Raw genomic sequence first — 11481 nt, 5'->3', positions numbered from 1 at the left:
AATGACGACGACGATGTTAGGCTGTTGGTTGTGAGTTGACCGTCGGATGATGACAACTAAGTCAATCGTTGGCGTGAGTTGTTCGGTGGAAATAGAGATGAGGAGTAAGTGGTGGTGGCTGCGCCGGTGATGAGAGCACCTAACTCATGCACCCTGTGCTAGTGGCTATCCCAAAAAGCAAAATATGTTTTACATAAGTTGTTTGAAGGCAATATGCATATATTTAAACACATATATACATATAGATAAACATAAATATGCATAAGTTTGGGATCTGTGTGAATTTTTCAGTCATTTGATTATATTTACGGTGGATGCATCATCTTGCTGGATGAATACATCACCCGGGTTCAAATCCTGAAGGAGAGATAAAATTTTATATTACGAGTGCGTCAATTTTAACTGCGAATGCATTAATTTTTACACCAGATACCCGAACTCACAAAAATGCATCCATTTTATGCATTGCAATGCATTTTTGTGTGCAACATTATACTCCATTCGTCCCATTACAAATGTCACAATTTCCATAATGGGATGTCCCATTACAAATATCGCATTCCTTTTTTGGCAATATATTCTCTGTATACATAATATTTTAAATAATTTCCATCAACCCACGTATCTACAAATTACACATTTCTTAATCTCTATGTCCAAAAATAATAGAACATTTATAATGCGAAGGAGAGAGTACATTTTTATGGGCAAAGTTATGCATGAAAAATATGTAAGCTTTAAAAAGTAATAATTATAATAAAATTTGGGGGTGGGGGGTCAGCGACGAGAGGTATTTGATCACATAATGCAATGCATTTTTTGTCTGCAATGTTATGTATTTTGTGTGTGCAAAGTTATGCATGAAAAATATGTCAGCTTTAAAATATAGAAGAAAAAAAAAATCATTTTTTTTAATATTCAAAAATTTTATTCCGCTCTAACTATTGGATGTATTTTGCCTTCGAAGTTTATATAAGAATTATTAATTAAAATAAGAACCCTTAATTAAAATGAGAATAAAGATGCATCATGTTAGGTCCCGGAAGGTCAGGATAGGTGTATGGGGGGAGGGAATACACCTATAGGCTATTTTTAAAAAACAAACACAACATTTTGACTTATGAAAGAGTTAAAGAAAACTTTAGTTGCAAAGGTTGAAGACTGATACTAAATCTCTCTCCGGTAAAGAGATATCAGTTAAGCGACTTTAACTGATATGCGTCAGGCTTCAGTCTTGTTGTAAAACAGAGGAGTGTTATGAATCTTACTGACTATCCGAAGATTTATCAGTTAGACTAATAACACTGGCAGCAGAAAACTTTTCTTTTGAAATAGCCTTTGTGATTAACACGTTGTCAAGATTTTGGTTTCATTTTGCAATTAATCAGTTTCACTTAACAAAGAGTTTGTGCGCAGATAAGAAAGTAAATAACTGAAAGCGATAAAAGACAAATGAATTTTTACATGGTTCGGAACAAATTCCTACGTCCACGGTCAGTTGATCACACTGACAAACACTCTGGGCTTGTGCTTACGGGTGCACAGCAAACCTAACAACTGAAAATCAAATTTTCAGTACCAACACACTGGGTTGAATTTCTCAAACACTCTTAGCACGCTAAGACACCACAATGCCTTTGCTAGCGCTGGCTAAGATCTCTTGGAGTCAGAACACTGGTCTGAACTCCGCTTTTTACTCAAACACTCTTTTCGATCATTTGAAATGAGGTTTGAAGACTACCAACTAGATCACAGATAACAGGCTCTCTGTAATTGGTAACTTAGGCTTTGGATAAACTAGTATTTGCCTAAGGTTCTAAGAGAATGTATGTAATCAGTAGTAGACTGATTTTGGCTTTTGGATTCTCTTCTTCGATTCAAACTTTGGAAGGCTTTGAATGGCTGAGTTGCAATTTCAGCAGTGCTTCAGCTTATGCCTTTTGAATCGGTGAAGATTGAAGTGATCCTCGAGCTCTATTTATAGGAGAGGTCTTGAATAGATCCGTTGGCGGAGATGGTCTTTAAGAATTCATCCGTTGGAGAGTAATTTGAATTTGGGCTGAGGCTTCAATCTTCGAGGTTCCTTGTTTGGTGAGAAACGGCGTCTCGGGTACAGGAGGTAAGGCGGCTCTGAAAAGTAATCACCAAAAAAGAATGCTCTGCAGAAAAATGACGATCATCAGTATCTCTGCATTTAATGCGGCTGTACTTGAAGTGTGTGGCTTCCTTTTAGAACTCTGGAGGTTCAGTCCGAGAAAGAATGTTAACTGATATTTGACTTTAGTATCAGTGCTATGAATCTACTTGGCCAGCATTTGATGAATCAGTTAAGACTGATTCTTCAGTTGAGAAACTCGTTCAATCAAATATCAGTATTTGACTCTGCCTTTAATTGCATACATCAGTCTTCGGTCCTCCGGTTTTTAGTCTTCAGTCTTTAGAACACCAAGCAAACTAGAAAGTGAACTCCAACACTTGAGTTCAAAAAATTCTAGTTTATTACAAAGAAAACCTAAGGATTTTGGTATCATCAAAACAAGGGCTAGAATATTTCATTAAGTTCCCAACACATCATCTTGATTTGATGAATGCAACACCTGAATTTCTGAACGAAGCGAATTTATTTTTTCGAGTGAAAAAAATTTCACTATGAATAAAATAACTTTATACGTCTAATGCAATGTTATCACGTTTTCATGATATTTGCAGTTCTTATAATAAAATACCCATATATATAGGGGATGGCTACAGTGAAAACACTTCTTAAAATATAAATATAAACGTTTTTTAATGTACGAATTTTATCCAACAGGGTTACGAATTCATCCAACATGGTTACGAATTGTGAAAAATAAATTTTTGCTACCTTTGGGATTCGAACCCAGGACCACGAATTCATCCACAAGGTTACGAATCAACCGTAGATCTTGATGATCTAAGGGGAGGGCTAGAATAAAAACACTCTTAAGTTTATAAAATATAAATGATTTTCAGCCCTTAGATCATCAAGATCTACGGTTGATTCGTAACCTTGTTGGATGAATTCGTGGTCCTGAGTTCGAATCCCAAAGGTAACAAAAATTTATTTTTCGCAATTCGTAACCATGTTGGATAAAATTCGTACATTAAAAAACGTTTATATTTATATTTTAAGAAGTGTTTTCACTGTAGCCCTCCCCTATATATATATATATATATATGTGTGTGTGTGTGTGGTTAGGTTCTAGTGAGATTGTTATTTTTCGTGAGATGTGAGAATAATGAATAACCATGAACAAAGTGTTAAATAATATAATGTTGAGTAACGATATTAAAAAAATTAGTCCAACTTTCGCTTCTTCCAGAATTGGAACCCAGGTCAAAATTTATCTCCTTTAGGTAAATATCAGCCATATGATACATTAAATCAAGGGTTAATTGCCGCAAAAACCATATACTTTTTCGATTTTTTGTTTTTTCCCATGACAAAAAATATCTGAACAAAAATCTATGAATTGGAAAATTAATTGCAATTTTCTCCCGCGTCCATTTTTTTTTCCAAATTGAATCCGAGGTGGCAATTGGATTTCCAGCGTGTCATCGCCGAGAATTGAACGAGACGACGCCGTTTTAATTATAATTAAACGACGCCGTTTTATGATTTTTTGACAATTGAATTATAAAATCTGAAGCTTAGGGTTCGTCGATTTAGGGTTCGTCGAAGCTTAGGGTTCATCGAGCAAAATGTCCCAAAACCTAACTGGAAGCTCGAATTCAGGAGCTTTGCAACCGCTGCCCAATGTGGATGTGGAATACCAGCCGTCCTTGTTGTTCATGATCATTGGAAATGAAAATGAAATGTTGGTTTGTAGATTTTAATGGCTCAAAATCTGGAAATGGAATGCCCTGCTCAAAATACACAATTTGTAGATCTTAATGGCTCGAAATCTGGAAATGGAATGACACCAAAAATCTGCTCAAAATGTAGTTCTTAATGCAGAGCAAAAATCTAGTTCTTAACTTGACCATGCCTTCTCAAAAATCTGGAAATGGAATGCTCAAAAAATGGTAGCCATAGCTGACCAAAGCAGCCAGAGCTGACCAAGGCAGCTCTGGCTGCTTTGGTAAGCTCCAAAGGTCAGCTCTGGCTGCCTTGGGCTTCCAGAGCTGACCAAGACCACCAGAGCTGACAGAGCTGATTTTAGGTGAGGTGGAAAATTAAGGTTGTGTGGCTGCCATGTAGGGATGGCAGTGGATCTTGGACCCGGTCCAGATCCGTGGATCCAGATCCATTTTTACGGACCTGGATCTCAATTTTTTGGACCTGACGGATCTGGATCTCAGTTTTGAAAACGGATCTGGATTTGGATCTTAAAATTTTAGATCCGGATCCGGCCCAGATCCGACCCGTGGATCCGTTTTATTTTATATATATATTTTATATTTTATATTTAGTTTACTAATAATATTAACTAAATTAAAAATAATAAATAAATTATATTCAAAAGAATAAAAACTAAAAGTAATTAGATAAAAGTATTTTGTGTTATATTTTTCATGATGGAAACTAGATGTTGTTGATTTTGTGAATTTTTTTTAATTTAATTTAAAAATAGCAGATCCATGGATCTGGACCCGTGGACCCGCGGATCTGCATCTGGATCCAAAATTTACAGATCCACGGATCTGGATATGGATCTAGTATATGAAAATGGATCTGGATCTGGTATTGGCCAGACCCGGTCCAGATCCGGCCCGTTGCCATCCCTACTGCCATGTCATGATTTTATTTTAACACTTGGAATCAATTAAGCCACGTTGGATCGGAGCTCCATCGGAAATCGCCAGAAAATGGATGCAGGGAAAAATTGCAATTAATTTTCCAATTCATGGATTTCTGTTCAAATTTTTTTTGTCATGGGAAAAAACCAAAAATCGAAAAAGTATATGGTTTTTGCGGCAATTACCCCTTAAATCAACACCTACAAATCAATCCAAGATTTCACCATATATGAGGGATTTCATTGAAACCATTCCCTATATATATATATTCGATCCACAAACATCCCCAAATATTCAATAAAATTATTGTTATGTTCATCAAAAACTATTGACATGTTCATAGTTCCTTACTTCCAGAATTTTTTTTTCCCATGGAACCTAACTCTCTATATATATATATAGTGGTGGGCTAAAATAAAAATATCTCTTAAAATATAAATAGGAACCATTTTTGGCCCTTAGATCATCAAGATCTACGGTTGATGAAATAGAACTTTTATAAATAAGAAAAAAAGAACCAAAAAACCCTTGAGAGCACATAAAAGCAAACTAAGGGTCGAGCCTCATTAAAACCTATCCTAGAAACCCGAAAGGGAAAACCAAGATAGGAAAAAGAGTACCCGTCTAAACAAAGCACAAAGAGGAAGAAAAACTATAGAACGAGAGACGAGAAGACAACTTCAAAGACTCCAGCCTAACCACATTGTCCCTAAGTTGCCCGGTTAATGTAAGGTACATAACAATATACATAATATTGTTATGCACCTTAATGTAAGGTGCATAACAATATAAACGGGTGCTTAATGTAAGGTGCATAACAATATACATAATATTCCCTCGAAAAAAAAAATATACATAATACAAAAAGATTATGTGATATCAGTTTTATAATTACCAAAAATAAGAGGATTTGTTTTAGTTTGAGAACTAGGTGGACGGTTACAAACAAAGTAGAATTTACTTAATTAGTCTTAAACGTAATTAATCACATAAGTCACATAATTAATCACACAATTCACGGTAATGATATTAACCGTTAGATCTCACAAATTCAAAGGCTAAGATCAATTCTCTATTCTTAAAATATATGTGATTCTCCATGGATCCATTCTCTCTCTCTATATATATATATATAGAGAGAGAGAGAGAGGGAATGATTACAATGAGATCCCATGATGAGATCTTAGATTGATTTGTAGGTGTTGATTTAATGTATTCTACGTTGATATTTACTTGGATGGTGAATTTTTTTTACCTATGTTCGAATCCTAGAGGAAGCGAAAATTTTACTAATTTTTAAAATATCGTTGATTTAAAATATCGTTGTTCAACATTATATGTTGTTCAACATTATATATTGTCTTATTCTCACAAAAAATAGCTATCTCACTAGATCTTAACCATAGTATATAGGTCCAAATTTCCTTAGACGAGTACTCTTTTTCCTCCCTTCCTTGGAGGTTTTAACGAGGCTCGGCCCTTAGTTTGCTTCCTGTGCTCTCAAGGGTTTAGGTTTCCTTCTTTCTTTCAATAAAATTTTTATTTTAATAAGTATATAGGTCCAAATTTGGACAACACATTTTGTCTACGTGGTGCACTAAGCAAGCGACACATGGCAAAGGCATTCCTAGGCATTCCAAGGCAAAAATTATTGAAAATATAAGAAAGAAAATTAATTTTTTGTCGATTTATTTTTCGCATGGCCGTCGCCATCATTATGTGTTAGGTCCAGAGGGTCTCGAATAGGTGTATGGGGGGGGGAATACACCTATGGGCTATTTTTCAAATCCTTAATCAGAGAGATCTCAGTCAGAGATCAAAACGAAACTTTGCATGCAAACACAGACTCCTGTTTTACTGAAAACAGTTTTGACCAAACAGGGTTGACGACTGATACAGAAAGCTCTTCAGTAAAGAGTTATCGGTTAAGTTGTTGAAACTTAACTGATGCACGTAAGGGCTTCAGTCGTGTTTGCTAAGACAGAGATGATAACACTCTTCCTGACTATCAAAAGATAGATCAGTCAGACTGATATCATACGCAGCGGAAATTAAACTTAGTTTCGCAATAGCCTTGGTGGAGCACGTTGTTGGTTGTTAGGTTACTCTTTGCAGTTAATCAGTGTTCAGTTTATCAATTGAAATAACACAAGTAAGAATGTAAAACTGAAAGCTGTAAACAATACAGAGACTTTTATGTGGTTCGGAAAAACCCTTTCCTACATCCACGGTTGGTTGATCAGACCAACAATCCACTCCGCAAGTGCTTAACAGGTGCACTGCAAACCAAACCGTGTGCTTGCCGGGTGCACACAACCGTACCACTGAAGAAAACCCTTCTTCAGGACCCACGCTTCACTCGCGTCGGATTTCTCTGCTCAGCACAACCCGTGCTAAGACTTCTCACTCAGAGTCAGAGTACCTTCCTGAACTCCGAATCACTCAAACACTCTTTTGGGGGGGAGGTTTGAACGAGTGCCAACTTCACTACAAAGAACAAGTTCTTTGAAGCAAGTTTGACCTTTGGCTTTTGGGTAAACAGAGGTTTGCCTAAGGTCTAAGAGAATATGTGTAATCAGCAGTGACTGATTTTGGCTTTGGAATTCTCTTCTTCGATTCAAGCTTTGGGGAGATTCAGCTTTAGGCTGAGTAGCAATTTCGGCAGAGCTTCAGCTTATGTCGTTGAATCGGTGAAGGTTGAAGTGATCCTCGAGCGCTATTTGTAGGAGAACTCTTGAATAGATCCGTTGGCGTAGAACGTCATCAAGATTTCTTCCGTTGGAGAGCAATTCGAATTTGGGCTGAGGCTTCAATCTTCGAGGTTCCTTGTCTGGGTGGAAACGGCTCTCTTGATGGACAGGAGATGTGACGTTTCTGAAAAGTAACCACCAGATAGGAATGACCTCTGCAGAGATAAAGATATCCTGAGATCTCTGCATTTAATGCGGCTGTACTTTGTGAGTACGTGGCTTCCTCTGAACGTTGGAAGATCAGTCATAGGAGGAATGTTCAACTGATACTTGACTTTAGTATCAATCCATTGCGCGCATTAAGTAATCAGTCTTCAACTGATACTTCAGTTGGTATCTGCAGTCTTTAATCTTCAGTCCTTCGTTCTTCAGTCTTCAGTCTTCGACACCGCAAGCTAAACTAGAACCGAACTCTAACACTTGAGTTCAAAGCAATTCTAGTCTATTACAATTAAGTCCTATGAATTTTGGTATCATCAAAACAAGGGTTAGGATATTCCACAAGGTTCCCAACATTATGCATATAGTTGAACACAAATATGCATAAATATAAGGAAAAAGGTGCAGATTGACCTCCGAAGTAGTAGCCTCTATAGCGTATAACCCCTCTTACTCACTGTGCAAGCAACTAAACCTCCTAAATAAAAAAAAATCGTGCAATTAGGCCCCTCTGACCAAACGGCGTTAACTACCGTTAGTCAACCTTTTTTTTAAAAAAAAATTCATTAAAATATGAGGCCCACCATTAGTCTTGCTCAACTCTCATCTCTCTCTGTCTCTCGGCCACTCCACCGCCGCCGCCTTCCACCACCATCACCACCAGCCGCTCCTCCACGACGCAACCGCAACAGCTGAACAGCAGTAGCAACAGCAGCCGAACATAGGCAACAGCAGCCACCAAGGACAGCAGCAGCGTGCGAACTCGGCCGCGCCGCCCTCGTTGCGCCACCGCCTCGCCCTGCAGTCGCCACCACGACCCTCCTACGTCGCCACCCTCGCATAACCAGCAGTGGAAAAGCTCCCTGTCCTCTCGCCTGAAACTTGAACAAGAGCTCAAGTGAGCTCTCCTCACAGGTTTGTTTCGTCGTCGATCGGCCACTAGGCCACAAATCGGCAACGCGTAGCCGGTCACCCATCTTCAGGCTACCACCGACAATAATCAAAAAGCTCAAAAACTCTCTACATCTCCCGAACCAACAGCCGAATACCCTCCGGCGAAGCGACATTGGTGAAACTGAATCGGCGATTCAATTCTCATCGTTTCCCACACCTTTTGGTTATTTTCAATTCATCAATCCAAATCCAATTCTCAACCTTTTTTTTTAATCACGAATCCATCTCCATTAGCCTCTCATAATCGTCTCTGATTATCTATATATAGGTCCAATTTGATTAACCATAACATAACAAGCCATAAGGAATTCTTTTTATCCGTTCTCGGCAGATTGCACAAGGAATTGATCACCACCTTCCGCGTCGCCGTTTCGCAGCTCATTTCCGACGTCGAGGCCGAGCTCGCCGAGAAAGGGGAGTCGAAATTCAACCCGATCAGCGATAGGATGTCGTTCGATCTCTTGTTCCGTTTATTCGCCGGCAAGAGCTCGTACAACACCGCCGCAGGCGGCGGCAATGCCGGTCTCGACCCGTGGCTGTTTCTGCAGCTGGCGCCTTTGATCACGCTGGGGTTGAAGTTCTTCCCTAATTTTGCCGAGGATTTGCTGCTCCACACATTTCCGCTGCCTTATTTTTCGGTGGAATTGGGGTACGAGAAGGTCCACAGCGCGTTCCGCGAGATGGCCGGGGAGTTGCTCGACGAGGCGGAGGAGAAAGGTTTTTAGTAGGGATAAGGCCTCTCACAACATGATGTTTGTGATGGGCTTTAACTCCTACGACGGGATGAAGAGTCTCTTCCCGACTTTGTTGAAGTACGTCGCCGGGGGCGGGGAGGACTTGCACCGCCGCTTTGCCAGAGAGATCCGCAGAGTCGTGGAGGAGGAGGGCGGCGTGCCTCTAGCGACGCTCGAGAGGGTGAGTATAGTCAAATCTGTGTTGTGGGAGATGATGAGGATTAAATCGCCGGTTTAGTTTCAATACGGCAAGGCTAAAGAGGATGTGGGGCCATATTTTAATTAAAAAATAAAAAAGTTTGACTAACGGTAGTTAACGCCGTTTGGTCAGAAGGGTCTTTTTCCACGATTTTTTGAGTTCAGGGGTTTAATTGCACACACAATGAGTAGGAGGGGTTATACGTTATAGGGGCTACTACTTCGGGGGCCAATCTGCACCTTTTCCCTAAATATAAACACATTTATGCATAGCGATGCATATAAATATGCATGAGACTATGCGATCTGTCAAGTGCCTCTCGCTGCTGGTCACCTGACGAGTCGCATAGTTCTATATATATATATATATATATATATTTTTATGTAACGTTATGCATATTTTTGTTCAGTTATATGCATAGGACTATGCGACTCATCAGGTGCCTCTTGTCTCTAGTCACTTGACGAGTCACATAGTTCTATATATATTTATGTGTAACAATATGCATATATGTGTTTATATATATATATGCATATTTGTGTTCAATTATATGCATAGGACTATGCGACCCTCTAGGTGCCTCTTGTTGCTGGTCATCTGACGGTCGCATAGTGTTATGCATATTTGTGTGTAACGCTATATATATATATATATATATATATATATATATATATATATATATATATATATAGGGGAGAGTTCAATGGAGACCACTCCCTAGATAGAGAACGGAGACCAAATTCTGTGCGTCGATCTTGCTTAATCCAACGGTGATAATTTAACCTTTAATTATAATTTTATTTCATTTATTTTATATAATAAAGGTCAAATTTGTCATTTTGTTATCCCAACTCACGGCTCTCTCAACTCTCTCTCTCTCTCTCCCCCCCTTAAGCTGCTGCCGCCGCTATTCTTCTCCGGCTTCGCCGCCGGCGCCTCTCATCTCTCGGTCTCATCTGTTCTTATCTTCCTCACTTTTCTCCAGACTCCGGCGAGAACGACCAGCCGCAGCCACTGCCATCTCTCTTTCTCACTCTTATCTTTTCCCTTGCTCAGAAGGAACAACCAAGATCTACCCAGCCAACCGCTGCCCCACGCGGCGACGTTTCCTTTCTCGGCGGCGGCAGCACCGCTACCTTCCTATGCTTCTCTCTCCTTTCCCAAGTCCGGCACGAAGCTCTCCGCTTCTCCCTTGCTCAAATTTCTCTCGAACAAATCCGACCCAACTTCTTATGATTTGGTTTGCAATTTGCATTTGAGCTCAGATCTACTCTCCTCTGGGATTTGGGATTTGGGATTTGCAAATTGCGATCTTGCATTTGAGCTCAGATGTACTCCTCCTCCGCCCCATCCATTCTTCTTTCCCTCGCCTCCCTCCCCAATCACCGAACCCTAATCCTCTAGCCTCGATTCTCCGGCGTCCGCGCCCACGCGCAGCCTCCAGTCGGCGAAGGAGATCTAGACCGCTGTGAGGCTGGTGCTGCCCGGGGAGCTGGCGAAGCACGCCGTGTTAGAGGGGACCAAGGCGGTGACGAAATTCACGAGTTGAATTGGGTGTTAACAAATTCCAGTGGTTGCTAGTGGTTACAGCCTTAAATTTCTACTTTCGCTATTTTCGATTTTGAGAGATGAATTTTACTATTTTGTTGGTTCTGTATTACAAAATCAATGTTGGTAAATTATATTGGTTTGTAAAGTCCAATTGGGTGTTTAAAGATAGAACTTTTGTATAAATTCTGTTGGTTGATTTCTGCAAAAATAATGCAAAAATTTGGTTGATTAAGGAGTTTGAACCTACTGTTCGTAGAAAATATTAATGAACATACTAATGTTCAGCGATATGTTCGTAGAAAAATAAACGAACATGTTAATGTTCGTCGATATGTTCGTAGAAAAACAAACGAACATACTAATGTTCGTCGAT

General features: G+C 39.4%; 1 pseudogene; it reads left to right on the top strand.

Annotated features, from left to right (window-relative positions):
- The first annotated feature begins 3723 nt into the window (after positions 1-3723).
- LOC131025628 (allene oxide synthase 3-like) lies at positions 3724-9525 on the top strand (annotated as a pseudogene).
- Positions 9526-11481: the final 1956 nt, after the last annotated feature.

This window comes from Salvia miltiorrhiza, chromosome 5 (genome assembly GCF_028751815.1).
Source record: "Salvia miltiorrhiza cultivar Shanhuang (shh) chromosome 5, IMPLAD_Smil_shh, whole genome shotgun sequence".
NCBI classification, from domain to species: Eukaryota; Viridiplantae; Streptophyta; class Magnoliopsida; order Lamiales; family Lamiaceae; genus Salvia; species Salvia miltiorrhiza.
This window is presented reverse-complemented; position numbering and strand designations above follow the sequence as displayed.